General features: G+C 43.9%; 1 protein-coding gene and 1 long non-coding RNA gene across 9 annotated transcripts in view; one reads left to right on the forward strand and one right to left on the reverse strand.

Annotated features, from left to right (window-relative positions):
- Positions 1-14,862, forward strand: part of RGS6 (regulator of G protein signaling 6) — a 588,674-nt gene that overhangs the window by 367,020 nt on the left and 206,792 nt on the right. The window lies entirely within an intron of this gene.
- LOC145513242 (uncharacterized) lies at positions 1,635-8,765 on the reverse strand. Its single transcript, XR_014059231.1, has 3 exons — positions 7,697-8,765; positions 2,269-2,486; positions 1,635-2,081 (listed from the first exon to the last, which is right to left on the reverse strand). It is a non-coding gene; the product is annotated as an uncharacterized LOC145513242 (long non-coding RNA).

Consider the following 14,862-nt stretch of genomic DNA (forward strand, 5'->3'; position numbering starts at 1 on the left):
AATGCCTATGAATACCTCAGTGAAAGGAAAAAAAAGTGGGTGGCCTAAAGACTTTACACAAGCCACTGTCAATCAAAATAAATATAGCAGATAAAACTTGTCCAACATTTAAGAACCCAGAGAAGTTGAAGTTGGTTCTCATGAGTCATTCTTTTAAAAAACTATTAAAGGAGAGACTGTAGCTGGCTAAGAGATGAATGGAGAAAATCTGGCAAAAGAACTTTCAAGTAAACACTGAATACATTTAGCTTTTGGATTAAGTCTAAAATAAATGTGGAAATTTTGGTTGCAGAAAAGCAAGTATAAGTCCTGACTATATGTAGATATTATGATTAATATAATAACAAGAATAGAGAAGTGAGAAGGTGGTGTGCATTGATTTTTTTCATCATTTATAGACGAAAATCAAAGGATCTCATTTAAGCATGATAAATCAAGAAAATGATCTATAAGGATATTAAATATACAAAGATGAAAATTATAACATTATATATGTGTGTGTGTGTGTGTGTGTGTGTTTGCTGTGTGTGCTATGCTCAGTCATGTCCAACTCTTTGTGACCCCATGGACTATACCCTACCAGGCTCCTCTGTCTATGGAATTTTCCAGGCAAGAATTTGGAGTGGGTTGACATTTCCTACTCCAGGGAATCTTTCTGACCCAGGGATTGAACCCATGTCTCTTGTGTCTCCTCCACTGGAAGGTAGATTCTTTACCACTGAGCCACCTGGGAAGCCCATACACGTGCTTAGTTATATATATATATATACACACACACACACACACATACACACACACACACACACACACAAACTCTTACATATGGTATCCTCCCTGATGGCTTAAACAGTAAAGAACTTGCCTCTAGTTCAAGTCACCTGGGTTCAATCCCTGGATCTGTAAGATCCCCTGGAGAAGGGAATGGCTTCTTACCTGGAGAATTCCATGAACAGAGGAGCCTAACAGGCTACAACAGTCCATAGAGTCACAAAGAGTCAGACACAACTGAGCAACTAACACTCACTTTCACATACATACATATATTAACATATATATAGTTATATATACATTATATACCTTTACCTATATCTATAGCTGCATATATGTTAAATGAAATTTATTTGATGGAAGGAAGAGAAAACAGAGAACAATTTTTTAATTGAGATTTAATTGATATACAATATTATATAAGTTACAAGTATACAACAGTTTTTATTGTTCAGAGTGGGAAGTTAAACATCAGTGTTTCAAGAAATAGAACATTTATATAATTATAAAGTTTAGTTATAAAGGTGATAACTGGAAAAATTAATCATAACACAAACCTGCCCAGATAGTACAAGGAACACTCACAAAAGCAAAACAAATATAGACTTAAGAGTATAAGATTTTAACAAATAAAGCAATAGAAACATAAAAAGGACACAAAATGTTGTGAATTAAGAATAAACACATCTGTCATACCAATAAATGTGTCGGCTAAACTCACAATTGAGTAATTAAATAAAACTTAGCCATATGTTATATACCAGACACACACCTAAAGCAAAGTGGCTCAGAAACTTGAAAGCAGAAGGCTGAACAAAGCAATATCATCAAGTGCCAACAAAAAGGAAAGAAAAGGCCATGAACTCAGTATAAAACAAGGTGTATTTTAGATCAAAAAGCATTGGTATTGTTGTTCAGTCGCTAAGTCATGTCCAACTCTTTGCAGAATGCCAGGCTTCCCTGTCCTTCACTATCTCCCAGAGTTTGCTCAAACTCATGTCCATTGAGTCAGTGATGCCATCCAACCATCTCTTCATCTGTTGCCCACTTCTCCTCTTGCCGTCAATCTTTCCCCAGCATCAGGGTCTTTTCTAATGAATCGGCTCTTCCCATCAGGTGGCCAAAGTATTGGAGCTTCATCATCAGTCCTTCCAATGAATATTCAGGACTGATTTCCTTTAGGATTGACTGGTTTGATCTCCTTGCTGTCCAAGGGACTCTCAAGAGTCTTCTCCAACACCGCAGTTCAAAAGCATCACTTCTTCGGCACTCAGCCTTCTTTATGGTTCAGCTCTCACATCCATACGTGACTACTGGAAAAAACATAGTTTTGAGTGTATGGATCTTTGTCAGCAAAGTGATGTCTCTGCTTTTTAATATGCTGTCTAGGTTTGTCATTAGTCAGTTCAGTTCAGTCACTCAGTCGTGTCCAACTCTTTGCGACCCCATGGATCGCAGCATGCCAGGCCTCCCTGTCCATCACCAACTCCCGGAGTTTACCCAAACTCATGTCCATCGAGTCGGTGATGCCATCCAGCCATCTCATCCTCTGTCGTCCCCTTCTCCTCCTGCCCCCAATCCTTCCCAGCATCAGGGTCTTTTCCAATGAGTCAACTCTTCACATGAAGTGGCCAAAGTATTGGAGTTTCAGCTTCAACATCAGTCCTTCCAATGAACACCCAGGACTGATCTCCTTTAGGATGGATTGGTTGGATCTCCTTGCATAGCATTAAGCAAAAAGCATTAAACAAGAAAGATAAAGATACCTTGTACGATAAGGTATATGTTCCAACAAGGAAGGTCATAAGTATTTCTGCACCAACTAAAGTAGGATGAAAAGTTATTAATCAAAGCTGTAGAAAGTACGAGGAAAGCTAGAAATAGTTTAGCTATAGAAAGTTTAACAAATAAAATGGACCAAAAATACTAATGATATAAATGCCCTAAATAACATAACAAAGCTCCGTGTGTGTGTGTGTGTGTGTGGTTCAGCTGGTAAAGAATCTGCTGGCAATGCAGGAGACCTGGGTTCCCTGGTGGTTCAGGTGGTAAAGAATCTGCCAGCAATGTGGGAAACCTGGGTTTGTTTCCTGGGTTGGGAAGATCACTTGCAGAAGAGAACCGCTACCCACTCCAGTATTCTGGCCTGGAGAATTCCATGAACTGCATAGTCCATGGGGTCACAGAGTTGGAAAGAATTGAGTGACTTCACCCATTCACTCACTCATATATGTGTGTGTGTGTGTGTGTGTGTGTGTGTGTGTTAAATGATTTCTAAAAACAGAATACTTCATCCTTTTTTGCATGTCCGTAAAACATTACCCCAAACTGACTGTACTTTAGACCACACTGAAGTAGAATTACTTTTTAATGTGACCCTTCTCTATCTGTTAAATTTCATATCCTGTATATGTGTCACCTATTCAGAACTTTAATCAACTTAATTTAAATCCCAATTCAAATCCTATGGTCTCCTATTTTCAGGTTTGTGGTCTTGTGCAAACCATACCCCATTTTCCCTCTCCGTGGAGCAGGAATGATCATAATCCCCCCTCCCAGCTCTTGATCAGAGTATGTGAGATTATAATGAGAATATAGCCAGCACAGAACCTGCCAGTTACATGTAATTTCTTAGTAAATACCCTCCACCTTTTTTCCCTGAGAATTCAAGTAATTTGCTGTAATCTATTATAGCTTAATAAACTACATAATTGGGCTTTACTGTAGTTTTAAATAACTTAAACATCTGCTTTCCTTAGGCACAATTAAGTAAGAGGGAAAGCAGTGAATATCATCAGTCAGGCATTCTTTCCTGTTCTAAAAGTAACACTTTTAACTTAAGAGCCAAGTCTAGGTGTTAACCAGTCCTTGAAACAACTAGAATAAGGTTAAAAGACTAGAGCTCCCAAAGCATAATTATGTGCTGGCCTTGGATTTCAGAAATCTGGGTTCAAACTCTGCCTCCATCACTCCTGACTGCCCCTTAGTGGCTGTTTATCACTGGAGATATTTTATTACTTCTCTGCCTTTCTGTAACATCACTTTAAAATGAGAACAACCACCTCACAGAGGTGCTGTCGGGATTAAACTCAGTCTGTCTAGAAAATCACCTGATACATACCAGGCACTTCACAGATATTTTTGGAAGAACATTAAACAGCGACTATGTGCAAGGATGAAGAAATGATTCCTACCTTCAGAATCCTTACGCATGAATATGGGGGAGGAAACCATGACTCAGATGTTTACAGGACCAAGCTGTTTAGTGGTAGAAAATGAATTGAGAGGATAAGCACGACTAATAGAGTCATCACCAGTGAACCATTGGCCACGTGGACTAGCTGTAGCCAGAATACCAAGGATGAGGAAAACCAGCTTCTGAGGCCAATATATCAAACTTGCAAGCAGAGGAGAGACTCCTTCCTACGTGGTGAAGTATAAACTCCTTGATGGTATCACATACACTTGTGTTCTCCACAGCACCAGACACAGCAGGTGTGCAGTAAACATGTATAGGACTGACATTGTACGTGCAAATGTTTCGCCAGCATCAGGAGCCTTGCCAGAATCTGCCATCAGGCTCCAGATTCCAGATGATGGTTTTAAACATTCCAGTCCACTTCCTCAAGTTACCACTCCTTGTTCAGGACTGGTATTAATGCGCTAACCAGTCCTTGAAGAAGAAGAAGAAGGAGAAAAGTCGCTCAGTCGTGTCCGACTCTTTGCTATGCCATGGACTGTAGCCCACCAGGCTCCTCGGTCCATGGGATTTTCCAGGCATGAATACTGGAGTGGGGTGCCATTGCCTTCTCCGGGGGATCAGGCCTTGACAATGCTTTAAATGACTACCACAGGCATGTAACACACAGCCAGTGGATGTTAGGGTGACCCTGCAAAAGGCACCACACTCTGTATCAGTGTGCCTGTAATTTCAGCATACTTTGCTATGCTCTCCTCTGTAAGAGCTCAGCGTAGATAAGGAATGTTTGAGAGCCCGTGTGAGTCCCTCACACAGCTACACCACGTCCAAGGTAAGGAGCAGCGGCTGCACTTTGCTGGAGCAGCCGTGAAGAGATACCCCACGTCCAAGGTAAGAGAAACCCAAGTAAGACAGTAGGCGCTGAGAGAGGGCATCAGAGGGCAGACAGACTGAAACCACAATCACAGACAACTAGCCAATCTGATCACATGGACCACAGCCTTGTCCAACTCAATGAAATGAAGCCATGCCGTGTGGGGCCACCCAAGATGGATGGGTCATGATGGAGAGGTGTGACAGAATGTGGAGAAGGGAATGCAAACCACTTCAGTATTCTTGCCTTGAGAATCCCATGAACAGTATGAAAAAGCAAAATGATAGGACACTGAAAGATGAACTCCCCAGATCAGTAGATGTCCAATATGCTACTGGAGATCAGTGGAGAAATAACTCCAGAAAGAATGAAGGGATGGAGCCAAAGACAAAACAACACCCAGTTGTGGATGGGACTGGTGTAACAGGCAAATTTGGCCTTGGAGTACAGAATGAAGCAGGGCAAAAGCTGATAGAGTTTTGCCAAGAGAACGCACTGGTCATAGCAAACACCCTCTTCCAACAACACAAGAGAAGACTGTACACATGGAAATCATCAGATGGTCAACACCAAAATCAGATTGATTATATTCTTTGCAGCCAAAGATGGAGAAGCTCTATACAGTCAGCAAAAACAAGACCGGGAGCAGACTGTGGCTCAGATCATGAACTGCTTATTGCCAAATTCAGACTTAAATTGATTAAAGTAGGGGAAACCACTAGACCATTCAGGTATGACCTAAATCACATCCCTTATGACTATACAGTGGAAGTGAAAAATAGATTTAAGGGGCTAGATCTGATAGACAGAGTGCCTGATGAACTATGGATGGAGGTTCATGACATTGTACAGGAGACAGGAATCAAGACCATCCCCAAGAAAAAGAAATGCAAAAAAGCAAAATGGCTGTCTGAGGAGGCCTTACAATAGCTGTGAAAAGAAGAGAAGCAAAAAGCAAAGGAGAAAAGGAAAGATATACCCATTTGAATGCAGACTTTCAAAGAATAACAAGGAGAGATAAGAAAGCCTTCCTCAGCAATCAATGCAAAGAAATAGAGGAAAACAATAGAATGGGAAAGACTAGAGATCTCTTCAAGAAAATTGGAGATACCATACCTAACAGAAGCAGAAGATAGTAAGAAGAGGTGGCAAAAATACACAGAAGAACTATATAAAAAAGATCTTCACGATCCAGATAATTATGATGGTGTGATCACTCACACTTACCTAGAGCCACACATCCTGGAATGTGAAGTCAAGTGGGTCTTAGGAAGCATCACTACAAACAAAGCTTGTGGAGGTGATGGAATTCCATTTGAGCTATTTCAAACCCTGAAAGATGATGCCGTGAAAGTGCTGCACTCAATATGTCAGCAAATTTGGAAAACTCAGCAGTGGCCACAGGACTGGAAAAAGTCAGTTTTCATTCCAATCCCAAAGAAAGGCAATGCCAAAGAATGCTCAGACTACTGCACACTTGCACTCATCTCACACGCTAGTCAAGTAATGCTCAAAATTCTCCAAGCCAGGCTTCAGCAATACGTGAACTGTGAACTTCCAGATGTTCAAGCTGGTTTTAGAAAAGGCAGAGGAACCAGAGATCAAATTGCCAACATCCGCTGGATCATCAAAAAAGCAAGAGAGTTCCAGAAAAACATCTATTTCCGCTTTATTGACTACACCAAAGCCTTTGACTGTGTGAATCACAATGAACTGTGGAAAATTCTGAAGGAGATGGGAATACCAGACCACTGACCTGCCTCTTGAGAAACCTGTATGCAGGTCAGGAAGCAACAGTTAGAACTGGACATGGAACAACAGACTGGTTCCAAATAGGTAAAGGAGTACGTCAAGGCTGTATATTGTCACCCTGCTTATTTAACTTATATGCAGAGTACGTCATGAGAAATGTTGGACTGGAGGAAGCACAAGCTGGAATCCAGATTGCAGGGAGACCTATCAATAACCTCAGATATGCAGATGACACCACTCTTATGGCAGAAAGTGAAGAAGAACTAAAGAGCCTCTTGATGAAAGTGAAAGAGGAGAGTGAAAAAGTTGGCTTAAAGCTCAACATTCAGAAAACTAAGATCATGGCATCTGGTCCCATCACTTCATGGGAAATAGATGGGGAAACAGTGGAAACAGTGGCTGACTTTATTTTTGGGGGCTCCAAAATCACTGCAGATGGTGATTGCAGCCATGAAATTAAAAGACGCTTACTCCTTGGAAGGAAAGTTATGACCAACCTAGACAGCATATTGAAAAGCAGAGACATTACTTTGCCAACAAAGGTCCGTCTAGTCAAGGCTATGGTTTTTCCAGTGGTCGTGTATGGATGTGAGAGTTGGACTATAAAGAAAGCTGAGTGCCGAAGAATTGCTGCTTTTGAACTGTGGTGTTGGAGAAGACTCTTGAGAGTCCCTTGAACTGCAAGGAGATCCAACCAGTCCACCCTAAAGGAGATCAGTCCTGGGTGTTCATTGAAAGGACTGATATTGAAGCTGAAGCTCTAATATTTTGGCCTCCTGATGGCCAAAAGAGCTGACTCATTTGAAAAGACTCTGATGCTGGGAAGGATTGAGGGCAGGTGGAGAAGGGGACGACAGAGGATGAGATGGTTGGATGGCATCACTGACACAATGGACATGGGTTTGGGAGGACTCCGGGAGTTGGTGATGGACAGGGAGGCCTGGCGTGCTGCAGTTCATGGGGTCACAAAGAGTTGGACAGGACTGAGCGACTGAACTGAACTGTGAGTCCCTCAGGCCATGCACTCTTGACATCATGAACCGAGGAAACTGGGCATCCAAGGAGAATGAATACCCTCTTAGCATATTTTTCCCAGCTCTTACCAGGGAGGTTGTTGACAGGTTGAAAAATCAAGGCTTCTGCCATATTTTTCTGAGTTTGATTCATCTGCAAGGGCATCAAATTTTCATATGCCTCAGCTACATAGGATTTTTAAAACCCATGGTCATGACAGGATATTTAATTTCAGATTCACAGGACCCGCATCTCAACTTAATGTTGCATGCTTGTCAGAACAAATTCCAAACCCTCTCTCAGACGTGGTCTATGGAACCTAGATACCCCTGACCAGATGAAGGTGACAGGGGTTCCATCTCAGCTTTCAACTGAACATCTGCAAGGTGAGATGACCTGTCAAAGTTTTTGGTGTGTCCTGTCTACCCAGATGGCCTTCATGATTCCATCAGTTTTCATGCTTTCCAGGGCCCCAGGTCTGTCATGGAGTGGAGCCTCCCCTGCCCTTGATTAATCAGTTTCTCATAGATGATGCAGACTGGCTGCTGGCCCAGGACACCAAGAGCTTTCAGCTGAGACCATCTGGAGGGTGAATCTGGAGAAGGCAGCCAACAGGCCAAGGACTCTCTAGACATAGAGAGGAGACGGCTCAGCCAAAGGCAAAGATCAGGAAGACTCAAGGAGAGGTTAAGGATCCACCCATTACGTGCACCTGCACCGGCAGACTGTGGGAAACCAATACAGGTTGACGGCCACCCTGTTGTTCAAGAAGATTGAGCTGTTTGTCCATGGACTTTGATGACCTTCCTCTGTGAGGGTAGCAGGTTGTCAGAGAAGTGACCAGGCATTCCTATTTCATTTACAATTGAGGAATATGCACGATGCCAACGGACTGTATTTTCCTGAGGGGTCTCTTAATGTCCTCTGCTTGGTGAGATGGGTCTGCCTAGCTAAATTGTGACTGGAGAGGGTTGAACAGGATGAAGTGATCCTTGGCAGACAGGCTACAGAACTGTATTTTCCCTTGGTGTCCACCGGGGGCTGCCTGACCTGGGGCTCCAAGTCTCCTTTCAGACCAAGAGTCCAAGGTCAGAGGTGGTCTGCCCTTTTGTGTTCATCCTTGCTGTTTCCTTTCTACTCACTCTTTCTCCATCCCTTTCTTTCATCGCCTCCGGCACTCCCTTTGAAGCAGATCACAGCTGGTACCTCCCACCGGCCTTGAGGACTTCTCTGTAAGGCTACTCACCTCCCCTCCAGCCCTAGCAAAGGAGAGCAAAGGGAAGTGTGTCCAATGTATCATTGTAACAAAAGCCCAATTTTGTTTTTTTCCATGGGTTGTCCAGATGAATGCTTCCTTCAAGTTTGAATTTGCCATATTTTCGTGAAATTATTTACAAACGTGAGATTATTCTGATTATCTAATCTCTGTTGCATTCCTTGGCAATGCAAAGAGTTAAATGATGCATGAAATCACCTGTCAGCCCCCACTGGATGGGACTGTGTTTACATATCCAGAGGTGTCCTGTGAATTATTTAAGTGAAGGTGCACTTGGCTCTGGGACCGACTAGACATGGTTCAGCCCGAATTACTTTGGAGGTGCTGTTTGGGGCCCCAGCTTCCACTTGGCCTAGGAAACTGTCTGACAGACACTGCAGGCTGCTGCCAGCACCGGGTCTCCTTGAGAACAACTTGAACTAAGCTCCTACAGGCTCCAGATGGCTTGCAAACTACAGCGGAGCTTTGCAGAGTCCCCCAAATCTTCACCGAAAAAGAAAGCTGGCGATATTTCACTTCTTACAGTAGGTTCACCCTCATACGGTGTACTCGAGGATTATTGTTGGGGTTTCAGAGACTGTTTACTAACACCCTTGACCCCCATCTGCATCTGGAAACAATGAGAGAGGGAAAGAGAGGAGTAGAGGCAAGTAAAAGTCCAAGTATCATCTGTAATTAATGTATGACTCTACCGATGTGAAATGTCCAGGATAGGGATATTTATATCTGTGTGCTGTGCTTCGTCTCTCAGTCATGTCCGACTCTTTGCAACCCCATGGACTGTAGCCCGCCAGGCTCCTCTGTCCATGGAATTCTCCAGGCAAGAGTACTGGAGTGGGTTGCTATGCCCTCCTCCAGGGGATCTTCCCAACGCAGGGATCAAACCCAGCTCTCCTGCATTGCAGGCAGATTCTTTATCATCTGAGCCATCAGGGAAGCCCTTATATAACTATAGAGAAAGTTAATTAATGGTTGCTTAGGGCTGGCAGAAGTGGTCGGGTGGGGGAATGACAGGCAGGAACTAGAAGGACTGCTAATGGGTATGGTATTTCTGATTGGGATGATAAAAATGCCAAAATTAATTGTGGCAAGGTGGCTCAGATGGTAAAGAGTCTGCGTGCAATGCAGGAGACCCAGGTTTGATCCCTGGGTTGGGAAGATTCCTATGGAGAAGGAAATGGCAACCCACTCCGGTATTCTTGACTGGAAAATCCCATGGATGGAGGAGCCTGGCAGGCTACAGTCCATGGGGTTGCAAAGAGTCAGACATGACTGAGTGGCTTCACTTTCACTTTCATTGAATTTTATGCTTTAAACAGATGAAGTGTATAGCAGGTGAACTAAAGTTGTTATTTTAAAAGATATCACCTATATTACTGATTGACCTATCAGAAAGCATGGGGACAATGACATTAGACATCCTGTGAACCGCAGAATGGACATATACTTCCTCACCTGGGGCAGGAACCACAAGCTTTACCCTGTTGGGGTGGGGGTGGTCCTGGTTCCTTTTACTGCAGAGCAAGGAGCAAAAATGAGCCATGTTTTCTGTAAGCTCCAGGCTCCAAAGAAGCTGCAGCCAGGGACCATTTCTGTGGCCCATAAGCTGACCCTCCATATCAGCAGATTTCTATCATAGGTTAGTTGAACCCACGGATACAGAGAATTGACTGCACTACATACACCTTTTTAAGTCCAAGTAAAGGACTTGAGAATCCTCAGATTCTGGTATCCATGGGGGTCCCAGAGCCAATCCCTTTGGATACTGAGGAATTACAGTACTCATTTTTCAGGTAAGCTTCTCTCCTCTCCTGTTGGGAAGAGGGAGGGTAGAGGCTGTGGCAAGAGACACATCTGGAGGGGAGCCTTCCCCTGGGAACACAGCATTCCTTGTATGTCCTAAGGGGACATGTCAAGCTGAAGATTTGCAGCAAGAAGATTATGAGAGCTGGAGAGGATTTTGGAAGCCATGGAATGCTTTTATTTGCAGAAGGAAAAACTAAGGAATAGACTCACCCATGATTATTAGCTGAGAGCAAGGCTGAGTTCTGAGTGGTCCCCTCCTGGAGGTGTACAGAACACCTGCTGGATGGCACAGCAGAGGGCTCTTCACCCCAGAATGAAAAGGATAGGAAGAAGAGGGCACCGTGGAGGCCCAGTACACATTAGGGCTCTACACATTGTGGGTCTCAGGCCACAGACCTACCCCTACCACATCTGCGCCACCTCCTCAGAATGGGATATGCTTACAGGATATACAGTATAATCTCCCTGCTATTTGTAGCAAATTAAAATGTAGGAAAAAAAGTTTAATATCATGAACTTGAGTCAAATAAAGGTCTTTGCCAATGCTTTGTCCTTGAGCTTTTTCAACTCTGAACAAACAGTTGGGAATGTAATCAGCCCCTGCCTGAGCCATAGGGCATCTTCAGGGGAGGTAGAGGAGGGGAGGGGACCTAATTGGTATGTCACTGGGAAGATGCTGTTGCCTCCCAGTCAGACAGGGATGGTTGTCACGCCTGTTTGTGCAAATGCTCAAACCTCCAGGCAGCTCTGCGGCTCCTTTCTGTCTTCTGGACACAGTCCCCGCTGCTGTGTTTACCTCATCGATAGTTCCCACTGTCAAAAATCACATTTCTCCTGGCCGCTCACTGTGTTGCTTGATTTGTGCCTTGTGATTTGCTGGTGTCCGGGGCTCAAACCCTGAGCTGCTTTGGCTTGGCCTCTGTGGAGCAGCCATGCCATGTGCTGGAGACACAGGAAAGGGCTTTGTGACCATGGGGAGGTGACACCTTTGTCATCACACTCCCCAAGAGCTCTCATGCTCTTCCTGCCAGAGGAGCCACTGGAATCCAAACACCTACAGGCTGAGTTTTATTTCTAGCCCTGTAAGAGATCACAAGTTTACACACACACACACACACACACACACACACACACACACCCCAGATTTCTGACCTACGTGTGGACAAAGGCTTTTTATCTGTCAGAATTCATATCAGATGGAAGTTTCCTCTCTCTGCTGCACACACATTATCACAAGTGCATGTGGTATAATTTTCTCTCCATCTCATTCATTCCCCTCCCCTAAACCTTCTGCCTGCCCACCCCACCCCCAGGTTCTTGAATGTCAGAGGAGAATGTCTGAGGACAGCACGTAATTGCTGTCCAAAAAGAGGTCTCTGGGGGACAAAAAGGACATATTTTAGGGCACTCATCCATATTTTTAAAATATCTTTTTTAAGTTGACATGCAGTTGACTTACAATGTTGTGTTAGTATCAGGTATAGAGCAAACTGATTCAAATTCTTTTTTCAGGTTCTTTTTCATTATAGGTTATTATAAGATACTGAATACAGTTCTCTGTGCTATAGAGTAGGTCCTTGTAGCTTATCTCTTTTATATGTAGTAGTGTGTACATATTAATGCAAAACTCCTAATTTATCCCCCGCCACCTTTCCCCTTTGGTATCTATAAGTGTGTGTTCTATGTCTGTGAGTCAGTTTCTGTTTCGTAAATTCATAAGTTCATTTGTATCCATTTTTTTAGATTCCACATATAAGTGATATCATATGATATTTGTCTTTCTCTGTCTGACTTAAATATGACACTCTCTAGGTCCCTCCATATTGCTGCAAATGGCATTATTTCATTCTTTTTTATAGCCGCTCACTCATACTTTCAATGGTGCTATCCTTCCCTATAAGGCCCAGTGTGGGATAGCCCTCCAACCATGCCAGGCTCACCCACCCTGAGGCTCAGGCTGGACCTCTCTTCTCTCCAGGTCAGTGGGGCGTAGGAGCTGGGCCAACAGCATCCTCTCCCAGCTTTTGAAAGAGCATCCGTGTACGTCTCATCTGAACCCTGTACCAACCTAGGGAAGCAGGTGGGCACAGAGGTGAAGGCCACATGGTGAGCAAGCCAGGGGGTGCTTCTCCTTCCTACTTCCCTCCCCTGGGAACCATCATTCATCTTGAAGACAGGAGGAAGGACTGCTGGTCTGGACTGGCCTGGAAACATCCAGAAATTCCAGCAGACCCACGGAGACACTTGGATATCAGGGAAATGAGGGATGTCTGTCTTAAACATTTTCTGCAAAAATGGATTCCATGGTGGAACTCATCCAGTCATTTATGAAAGTAAAAGTCACTCAGTCGTGTCCAACTCTTTGCGACCCCACAGGCTGTAGCCTGCTAGGCTCCTCTGTCCATGGGGATTATCCAGGCAAGAGTGCTGGAGTGGGTTGCCATGCCTTCCTCCAGAGGATCTTCCCAATCCAGGGATCGAACCCAGGTCTCCTGCATTGCAAGCAGATTCTTTACTAACTGAGCCACAAGGGAAGCCCAAGAATATTGGAGTGGGTAGCCTATCCCTTCTCCAGGGGATCTTCCTGACCCAGAAATCGAACCTGGGTCTCCTACATTGCAGGTGGACTCTTTAACAGCTGAGCTACCAGGGAAGCCCAGTCATTTATAAGGAGATTGATACCCTCAGAAGGGGCGTGATTTCCTTGTGACAAAGCAAAGTAAGAACCACATGCAGCTACTGTGAAAGGCTTTTTGAGATGAGAACTTCACCCCTCCCCCTACTCAAGTCAGCATCTCGCCTCCCTCCTGGACACTCTTCCCCCCGAGGGGCCTGGCAATCTCAGGCTTCCCCTGGCTCTGCAGGGGCCCTTCCATGCCACCCTCACCCATCCCCTTCCACACAGCCCACTTTAGAATTCAACCTCAGACTCCACCCCTCCTCCTGCCCCTCATCTCCCACTGTCCCTAGCCCTTTAGGGTGGCCCTGCTCTCTGGCTGTTTCTGGTGATAACTAGCTCCTCTGATGGACTAACTCATCCCGGGGAGAATGCGAGTAATAGGTTAACAGGTTTCCCTTCCAGGCTGACTTAGTTGCATTTTAAGGAATGGAAGTGACTCCTAAGGACCAGGGCCTTGGCTCAAGAAGTGATTCTGGAGGTTGGCAGTGATAAATCAAAATCTCTATTTGGAAGGGCCAGGGCTGCAGGCCTTGTTTGGAAGCTGTGTTTACAGAGCAAACACACTGTTTTTTTAAAATATAGTTGATGTACAATATTATATGCTACAGGTTACAATATACTGATTCATAATTTTTAAAGTTTATACTTCATTTGCAGTTATTATAAAATATTGGCTTTAATCCCTATGTTATACATCCTTATAGCTTATTTTATACCTTATAGTTTGTACCTCTTATGCCCTTACCCTATCTTGCCCCTCCTTCCTTCCCCCTCCCCATTAGTAACCATTAGTTTGTTCTCTAGATCCATGAATCTGTTTTTGCTGTATTCACTAGTTTGTTGTATTGTTTAGATTCCACATATGTGATATCAAATAGTATTTGTCCTTCTGTAACTTATTTCACTTAGCATAATGCCCTCCCAGTCCATCTGTATTGCTGCAAATGACAAAATTTCTTTTTATGGCTGAATAGTATTCAATTATATATATAGACCTCATTTTCTTCATTAATTTATCTGTTGATTGACACTTCGGTTGCTTCCACACCTTGGCAATTGGAAATAATGTTACTGCTAACATTGGAGTGCATGTATCTTTTTGAATTAGTGCTTTTGTATTTTTCGAATATGTTCCCAGGAGTGGAATTGCTGAGTCATGTGGTATTTCTATTTTTATTTTTTTGAGAAACCTCCATATTACTTTCCACAGTGGCTGCACCAATTTATATTCAGTGTAGGGGTCTTCCCTGGTGGCTCACACAGGAAAGAATCTGCCAGCAATGCGGGAGACCCAGGTTCAATTCCTAAGTCGGGAAGATCCCCTGGAGAAAAGAATGGCTACCCACTCTAGTATTCTTGCCTGGAGAATTCCATGGACAGAGGAGCCTTGGCAGGCTACAGTCCATAGGATTACAAAGAGCCAGCCATGTCTGAAGTGACTTAGCATGCACGCACGCACAGATAGTTTTAGAACAAACAAAAACCAGTTCTGG

The sequence above is a fragment of the Giraffa tippelskirchi genome, chromosome 7 (assembly GCF_054371585.1).
Source record: "Giraffa tippelskirchi isolate mGirTip1 chromosome 7, T2T-mGirTip1v1.2.pri, whole genome shotgun sequence".
NCBI classification, from domain to species: domain Eukaryota; kingdom Metazoa; phylum Chordata; class Mammalia; order Artiodactyla; family Giraffidae; genus Giraffa; species Giraffa tippelskirchi.